This window comes from Chiloscyllium plagiosum, chromosome 44 (assembly GCF_004010195.1).
Source record: "Chiloscyllium plagiosum isolate BGI_BamShark_2017 chromosome 44, ASM401019v2, whole genome shotgun sequence".
Classification (NCBI taxonomy): Eukaryota; Metazoa; Chordata; class Chondrichthyes; order Orectolobiformes; family Hemiscylliidae; genus Chiloscyllium; species Chiloscyllium plagiosum.
The window spans coordinates 11,121,360-11,130,366 of NC_057753.1; the positions used below are offsets into that span (position 1 = coordinate 11,121,360).

General features: G+C 43.7%; 1 long non-coding RNA gene across 1 annotated transcript in view; it reads right to left on the reverse strand.

The window, feature by feature from the left end:
* The window catches only part of LOC122543570, a 17,023-nt gene extending 11,646 nt beyond the window's left edge, over nucleotides 1-5,377 (reverse strand). The window contains exons 1-2 of the long non-coding RNA XR_006310107.1: nucleotides 5,296-5,377; nucleotides 794-798 (exon numbers count right to left, since the gene is read on the reverse strand). This is a non-coding gene — a long non-coding RNA (uncharacterized LOC122543570). The remainder of the gene's footprint in view (nucleotides 1-793; nucleotides 799-5,295) is intronic.
* Nucleotides 5,378-9,007: the final 3,630 nt, after the last annotated feature.

A 9,007-nucleotide genomic window follows, 5' to 3' on the forward strand; every position in this document is an offset into this window, starting at 1 on the left:
TCCCTCAGGATTCTCTCCAACAACTTTGCCCATCACTGACGTCAGGCTCACTGGTCTACAGTTCCCTGGCTTGTCCTTACCACCTTTCTTAAAAGGTGGCACCACGTTAGCCAACCTCCAGTCTTCTGGCACCTCACTTGTGACTATCGATGCTACAAATATCTCAGGAAGAAGCCGAGCAATCACTTTCCGAGCTTCCCACATTGTTCTAGGGTCCTTTTGGAACAGGCAAATCAGAGGCTTTAGAATGGGCAGACCATAAACAATCAATGTCAATATGGAAAAGCAACTATTAGGATTGAGGGCAGACAAGTCCCCTGGGCCTGATGGCCTACATCCCAGGGTACTAAAGGAAGTGATGGCGGAGATAGTGGATTCATTAGTTACAATATTCCAAAATTCCCTGGACATGGGAAATATTCATTGAGTCTATTTAAGACTGCGATAGATAGGTTCTTGGTCATCAAGGGGATCAAAGATTATGAGGTGAAAGCGGGAGAATGGATTTGAGAAACTCATCAACCATGAATGAATGGTAGAGTAGATTCAATTGACGGAATGGTCTGCTCCTATGTGTCATGGTCTTATGGTTCCAGGGGATTGGAAAAATACTAACGTAACACCTGTATTCAAAAAAGGAGTGAGTCAACATTTCAGAAATTGCAGACGAGTTAGTTTAACATCTGTGGTTGGGAAGGTGTTAGAATCTGTAATCAAGGAAGCAATATCAGGATGTTTGGAAAGTCAAAGCACCAGAGTCAGCATAGTTTTATGAAGGCCAATCATATTTGACAAATTCTTTGAAGATGTAATAAGCAAACTAAGCAAATGGACATCCTATAGATCCAGAAGGCATTTGCTAAAGTGCCACACAAAAGGTTAGTTAACAAGGTTGGATCAAATAGGATTATGGGTGATTTATCAGCTTGGAAAGGTGACTAGCTGATGGGCAGAAGACAGGCAATCTGAATCAATGGCTTTTTTTTTCTGGATGGCAAGATGTAATGAGTGAGGTGCCACAGGGTTCTGTCCTTGGACCCTCAGCCATTTACAATCTACATTCGTGACCTGGACACAAGGATAAAAGACTCTATATCCAAATTTGCGAATGATACAAAAATAGGTAAATTGCAATGAGGAAATAGGAACTTTATAAATGGATATAGATAGTTAAGGAGAGTAGGCCAAAATGTGGCAGATGGAATTTACAGTGGTTAAGAGTGAGGTCATGCATTTTGGTCGAAAAAAACAGGAAGGCGACCTTTTTTTCTAAATGGGGAGAGACTTCGGGGTGCTCTGGTGCAGAGGCATCTGGGTATCCTCATTCATGAGTCACAGAAAGCTAGCATGCAGGGACAGCAGATAATAAAAAAAGTGAATGGAACATTGGCTTTTATAACAAAAGGAAGAGAATATCAAGGTAACAAAGTGTTGCTACAAATATACATGGTAGTGCTGCGACCGCACCTGGAGGATTGTGCACAGTTTTAATCCCATTTTTTGAGAAAAGATGTAGTGACATTGGAGGCAGTTCAAAGGAGTTTCACTAGATTGATCCCAGAGATGAGGGGTTGTTCATACAAAGATAGATTGAACAGTTTAGGCCTAAACTCTCTAGAATTTAGAAGAATGAGGGCAGATCAAATTGAGGTGTTCCAGATGATAAAAGTAATGGATAAAATAAACATGGAGTGGATGCTTCTTCCTGTGGGGCATTATGGGATGAGAGGTCATAGATTTAGAATAAGTGGTAGCAGATTTAAAACAGAGTTGAGGGGAAATTATTTCTCCCAGAGGGTTGTGAATGGCCTAATTCTGCTCCTATATCTTATGAACGCCGGAGCAGGCAGGAATTGAACCCGTTCCAGGTTTAGGTCACTTCCTCTGGGCTACAAGACATCCGTAAAAATATCAAATCCTTCCCCAGCGGGGAACTGTACCCCCAGTCTCATGAGTCGCAGGTGGGGATACTAGCCACTACATTATCGAGGACGCTGGTCAGTTATAAGGGTGGAGAATGGGTGGGTATTTCAGGAACTATTATGGACACCATAGGCTGAATGGCCTCCTCATATATAGTAACATTCTAAAACATTCTAATTCAGCCAATGATCTGAACACAAGTACAGTTCCCTTGGGGAGATACCAGAGGTTGTAGCAAGGAATCCAATTCCCTGTTTGACCTGGAAAGTAATCCCCACATGCAGGCCAAGGAGAGGTGATCCACCTGCTCCACATATGGGAAGGGATTCACTTCATCATCCAATCCCAAATACATAAGCGACTTCCTACTGGACAGAAAGCATTGAATTTCTCAGCTTTATAAAAAGTTCAATTTTTATAGTTGTAGTGAGAATCACAGTTTTCCCAACTGTCGGGTGGTTCTAGTGATGTTGAGAGACCAGGTTTTGAATGGATAACCGCTCAGGTAACAATGGTTGCTGTGGGGCTCAGTGATGACGGAGAGGCCATCCCTTCAGATGCTCGGTTGTTTCTTTGTGTTGCTGGGCTTGGCCTAGTTGACTGCTCTCTGAGGCTGAATTGCTTCTGCAAAAAAAAAATGCCAGCGAGAGGAAGGTCTGTGTTTCTTGTTGAAAAGAATTGATTTCTTCAGTAATTAGGATTATCTTGCAGCAATAACCAGCATGTTCAGTCGCAGCAGTGTGTACCACATACAATATGCTTTGCAGAAATTTACCAAGCCTATTTAGATAGCTCCTTTCAAACTACTGCCATTAAGAAGGGCAAGAGCAGCAATTAGCTGCAAGTTCTCTTCCAAGCCACTCACCATCCAGACTTGGAAATAGTTTGCTGTTTATGTGTTGGGCCAGATCCTGGAATAGCAGAGTGGGTGTACTTATGGCACATGGACTGCAGCATTTCCAGGAGGTAACTCACAGGAAAGGAATTCCAGGCCTTATGGCTGAGCCACCAATGATGAAGCAATCAAAACTGGGAATCTGTAAAAGGCCAGCATTGGAGCAGCCCATACATCTCAGCACAGGAAGATTACAGAGATAAAGATGGGAGAAGCCATTGGAGGTATTTGTAGACTAAAATGAGAATATTAAAATTTCGATATTGCTAGTAAACAGCAGCAATGTTTTAGGTGACAGAGGGAAGAATTGAGTACAGCATTGAAGTAGTCGAGTCTGGAGGTAAGGAAGGGACTGAAAAGATTGGGAAAGGCTCAAATGAAATGACAGGGATGGATACAAGTATCTTCGTACTGGCACAGATCAGAAGCTTCTCTCAGAATCAAATGCATCAAGTTGTGAACAGCCTGGCTGAATCTCAGTGAGTTACAAGGGAGAGGGAGAGATGGAGGCTGGAGCTCAGGAATGAAGATTGGTGCAGAGACTGGAAACAGCGGCTTAATTCTTCCCAATGTTTAATTGGAGTGGATCCATCAATATGAAGAATATCAGGAACTAGAATGGACCATGAAACTATTGAAGGTTCAAATTAGTTTCAGTTGGAGGGAAGGAGCACTGGGAGGTTTAGGGAAACCACCTTCACATGAACAGTTCCAACAGTGAGAAATTTCAGCCATGACTTTAGATTGGAGAAGGCTGATAGAAGATTTAAAAGAAGTTGTGAAAATCATGAGGAGTCTACCCGGAACAGACAGTGAGATACTGTTCACCATGGTCAAAGCATTGAGAATAAGAATGCAGATTTCAAATGCATTACAAGGAAGAAAATGTGATGTGAGAAAGAAATTTCATACAGTGAATAAATAGATCTGGAACACGTTGCATGGAACAACGGTTTAAGCAGGTTCAATTAAGGTCATTGGATAATTATTTGATGACAAGCAATGTTCAACTTTAAAAGGAAAAATCAGGACAATGGCACAAGGTGAGAAAGTTCATTTAGAGCACTGCACGGACACAATGGGCTGAGTGGCCTGCTTCTGTGTTTTAGTAATTCAATGTTTCATAATTACTCATCGGATCTCAGTCGGTTATGATCATCTGCTATTTTGTATGGTCAGTCAGGGAGGATCAATCAGATCAATGTTTTACAATGATTCATGATTGGGGAACTGCAAGGATTGGGACTGGGACCCCAGGTATTCACAATATATGTCAATGATTCGGATGAGAGAACTAAATGGAATATTTCACAATCTGCAGATGACACAAAGCTGGGTGGAAGGATGAGCTGCGAGGAGGATGCAATGATATTTGGACAGATTGAATGAGTGGGCAAATGTATGGCAGGTGCAGTTTAGTGTGGATAAATGTGAGGTTATCCACGTTGGTAGCACAAAGAGAAAGGCAGATTATTTGAATAACTGTAAACTGGGAGATGGGAATGTTCACCAAACACTAATCCAAGATGGAGGATGGGAAAAAATATGGCTGTCAGAGCTGCTCCTTTTTTGATAATATTTTACGTGTTGGTGGCGATTTCATCGAATTCCAGGAGCTGGAATTCATCGAATTCCATCGAATTCCATATTACTGTTGTATATGCTGTTGCATTTTTTTGGAACCTTGCAGTAAAAAAGTCAAAACAAGAGCATTTTTTACATGGAGAAAGACAACCAAAGGCAGTGAGCACATGGTCTGTAAGGGAGAGAGAGAGAGAAAGAAACCTACACTGCTAACTGATACAGTAGTGATTCTGCGTCGTCACTGCCTTTCCTGTTTCAATTCAAGTATCTGTGGACAACCGAGTGCATCCAAGAAAATAAATGCAGCAAAATTCATAGTTGACCTCAGAGGAACCTTTGTGGGAGAGCTCACAGCACAGGAACAGATAAGTGCATAGTTTTTAACGTGTAACCTTGCTGTAAGTCTACAGTATTGAACAGAGTGGGTTCTTTCTTCAGCATGAAGTTAGCCTGGAGCACATTTATTTAAGAGCAAACAGACGGTGCTATTTTCTGGGTCTGTAGATTGTGAAGGAGCAAAGCTGGCCTTTCGTAGAGTGATATGCTCTTCTCGTCAGATGGGGGATTGTCAGGAGAGTTTCCATGTTACTGAGCATTATGTCTGCAGGAAGTGTCTTTGGTTGTGAATCCAGATTGAATGGATCTGTTCGAGCGACAGTTAGTGGCAATGAGGAATTTACAAGAGCGGGGGGGAGGGGGGTTTGTGGTCGATGGCCGTTAAAGGAAGGGAGAAAAGTCGCAGATACAATCAGAAAGGTGAAAGACTCCAGGAAAGGTAGTGACCCACAAAAAGTGATCCACACAAAGGCCAGGGAGTGACTTCCACATCCAGCTGCCACCCTGATGTAAAGCAGTTCTTTAACTAATCCGTCTGTGGTTCTAGACTCACTGACCTTCGGTCTTCAATAACCAGCCGCTCCAAGGTGCTCCTCACCTCCGGGGCTCTACCCACTTGCCTCCCGCTGGAGGCCGCTCTGACTCGGGCTCTGGGAGCTACCGAGACTCGGTGTCACTGAGCTGCTTGCTGCTTCCAGGACCCGCACTGCGCATATGCTGCATGGACAGTCGGTCTCCCGAGACAAGGCAATATTGTCCAAAACGTCAATTTTCCTGCTCCTCGGATGCTGCCTGACCTGCTGTGTTTTTCCAGCACCACTCTAATCTAGACTCTGATCTCCAGCATCTGCAGTCCTGACTTTCATCAAGGCAATATTGCGTTTGCACTGTACCACCCCTTAGCGGAGATAGACCGTATTGATTTCCGTGGAGGATTTTAGGTTATCCATGCACCATTCCACTCAGTAAACATGCACACCTATTTTCCAAAGCCATCTCATGTCCCCTTTTTACCCTCCTGATTTCCCTCTTAAGTATACTCCTACTTCCTTTGTACTCTGCTAAGGATTCACTCGATCTATCCTGTCTATACCTTTCTTAACCAAACCCTCAATTTCTTTAGTCATCCAGCATTCCCTACACCTACCAGCCTTTCCTTTCACCCTGACAGGAATATACCTTCTCTGGATTCTCGTTATCCCATTTCTGAAGGCTTCCCATTTTCCAGCCGTCCCTTTACCTGCGAACATCTGCCCCCAATCAGCTTTCAAAAGTTCTTGCCTAATACCATCAAAATTGGCCTTTATCCAAGTTAGAACTTCAACTTTTAGATCTGGTTTATCCTTTTCCATCATTATTTTAAATATAATAGAATTATGGTCGCTGGCCCCAAAAGTGATCCCCCACCGACACCTCAGTCACCTGCTATCGGAAAGATGTTGTGAAACTTGAAAGGGTTCAGAAAAGATTCACAAGGATGTTGCCAGGGTTGGAGGAGTTGAGCTATAGGGAGAGGCTGAACAGGCTGGGGCTGTCTTCCCTGGAGCGTCGGAGGCTGAGGGGTGACCTTATAGAGGTTTATAATATTATGAGCGGCATGGATAGGGTAAATAGGCAAAGTCTTTTCCCTGGGGTTGGGGAGTCCAGAACTAGAGGGCATAGGTTTAGGGTGAGAGAGGAATGATATAAAAGAGACCTACAGGGCAACTTTTTCACGCAGAGGGTGGTACATGTATGGAATGAGCTGCCAGAGGAAGTGGTGGAGGCTGGTACAATTGTGACACTTAAGAGGCATTTGGATGGGTATATGAATAGGAAGCGTTTGGACGGATATGGGCCGGGTGCTGGCAGGTGGGACTGGATTGAGTTGGGATATCTGTTCGGAATGGACGGGTTGGACCTAAGGGTCTGTTTCCATGCTGTACATCTCTGTGACTCTATGACTCTATCTGCAGCAGCTCTTCTGCAGAGAAACATTCCAATCATAGAACTGATGTATGGACAGAAACTGGTTTGTTCAGGACTATATTCACCGGAGGTTCAGAGAATGATGGGGATCGCAGAATAATGTCAATAATTCTGACAGGTCTGGACAGGGTATTGCAGGAATGTGTTCCAGATGACTGGGGTGTCCAGAACCAGACATTGTAGTCTAATGCATGCAATGACAATGAAAGATTGAGATTAGCAGAAATTTATTCAGCCAGAGATTAGTGAACCTGTGGAATTTTCTATCACAGTAAGTATTTGAAGCTATTACATTGACTGTTTCAAGAAGATTTACATGCAGGCTAAAGGTTTAAGGCTAAAGGGTCAAAACGTATGGAAAAAAAATCATAAATAGGGCACTGAATTTGCATAACAGGCATCATAAGATTACAATGGCAGGGGACCTCAGACTCTTGGCATGTGCCTCTTCCTTGATGTGGGAGCTCAGGAACATGGCTGAGGTTCCTGATTCTTACACTTGCAAGAAGTGTGTCCAGTTGCAGCTCTTGTTTGACCGCATGACGGCTCTGGTGCTGCAGATGGACCCACTGTGGAGCGTGTAAGCCAGATGAACTTGGGGCTTGGATTGGTGCCTGGGAGTATATCGTTATTGCAGTCACAGAGACTTGGAAGGGCATGATTGGCAACTAAATGTTCCAGGATATAGATGCTTCATACAGGACAGGGAGGGAAGTAAAAGGGGATGGGTGGGGGTGGAGTTGCATTGCTGGTCAGGGATGATATCATGGCTGTGTTAAAGGAGGACACTATGGAGGGCTTGGGTAGTGAGGCATTATGGTGGAGCTGAGAAATAAGAAGGGTGCCGTTACATTGTTGGGGCCATATTACAGGCCTCCCAACAGTGAGCGTGAGGTACAAGAACAAATAGGTAAACAGATTATAGAAAGGTGTAGAGGGCAATAAAGAGTAGTGGTGATGGGAGATTTTAATTTTCCCAATATTGACTGGGATACACTTAGCATCAGAGGTCTGGATGGGGTAGAATTTGTAAGAAGCATCCAGGAGAGTTTTCTAGAGCAGTATATCAATAGTCCAACAAGGGAAAGGGCCATATTGGACCTGGTATTGGAGAATGAGCCAGGCCAGGTGGTAGACGTTGCGGTCGAGGATTTCTTTGAGAACAGTGACCACAATTCCATAAGTTTTAGAATACTCATAGAAAAAGATGAGAGTGGTCCTAAGGGAAGAGTCCTAAGCTGGGTCAAGGCCAATTATATCAAAATTAGGCAGGAGCTGGGAAGTGTGGATTACACACAGCTATTTGAAGGGAAGTCGACATTTCATATGTGGAATGCTTTCAGAGATAGGCAGGATAGTGCAGGATAGGCATGTCTTATTGAAGTCAAAGGATAGGAAAGGTAAGATTCGTGAACTGTGGATAACAGTAGAAATCATATGACTTGCCAAGAGGAAAAGGTAAGCGTACACAAGGTCTAGGCAGCTAAGAACAGAATGGGCCCTGGAGAAATATCGGAAGAGTAGGACCAGTCTTAAATGAGGAATCAAGTGGGCCAAAAGAGGTCATGAAACAGCTTTAGCGAGCAGAATTAAGGAAATCCCCAAAGCATTTTATTCTTATGTAAGAAGCAAGAGGGTAACTCGAGAAAGGATTGGGCCACTAAAAGATAATGAAGGAAGGCTATGTGTCGAACCTGAGAGAATGGGTGAGATTCTGAGTGATTACTTTACATCAGTGTTCACTGAGGAGAGGAACATGATGAATCTTAAGATTAGAGACAGAAGTTTGATTAGTCTGGATCACGTTGACGTAAGTAGGGAAGATGTTTTGGGTAGGCTAGAGGTTATTAAGGTGGACAAATCCCCAGGACCAGATGGGATCTATCCCAGGTTGCTGAGGGAGGCGAGAGAGGAAATAGCTGGGGCCCTAACAGCTATCTTTGTGGCATCCTTTAACACAGGTGAGGTGCCAGAGGACTGGAAGGTTGCTCATTTTGTCCCCCTGTACAAGAAGGGGAGTAGGGATATTCCGGGTAACTACAGACCAGTGAGCCTGACATGTGCAGGGTGTTCCAGCTAGGTGGATAAAGAACTGGTTGAGCAACAGGAGACAGAGAGTAGTAGTTGAAGGGAGTTTCTTGAAATATCTTTGAAATGGGGAAAGGTGACCAGTGGTGTTCCACAGGGATCAGTGTTGGGGCCACTTTTGTTTGTAATATACATAAATGATCTGGAAGAGGGCACTGTTGGTATGATCAGCAAGTTTGCAGATGACACGAAGATTAGTGGAGTAGCAAAAAT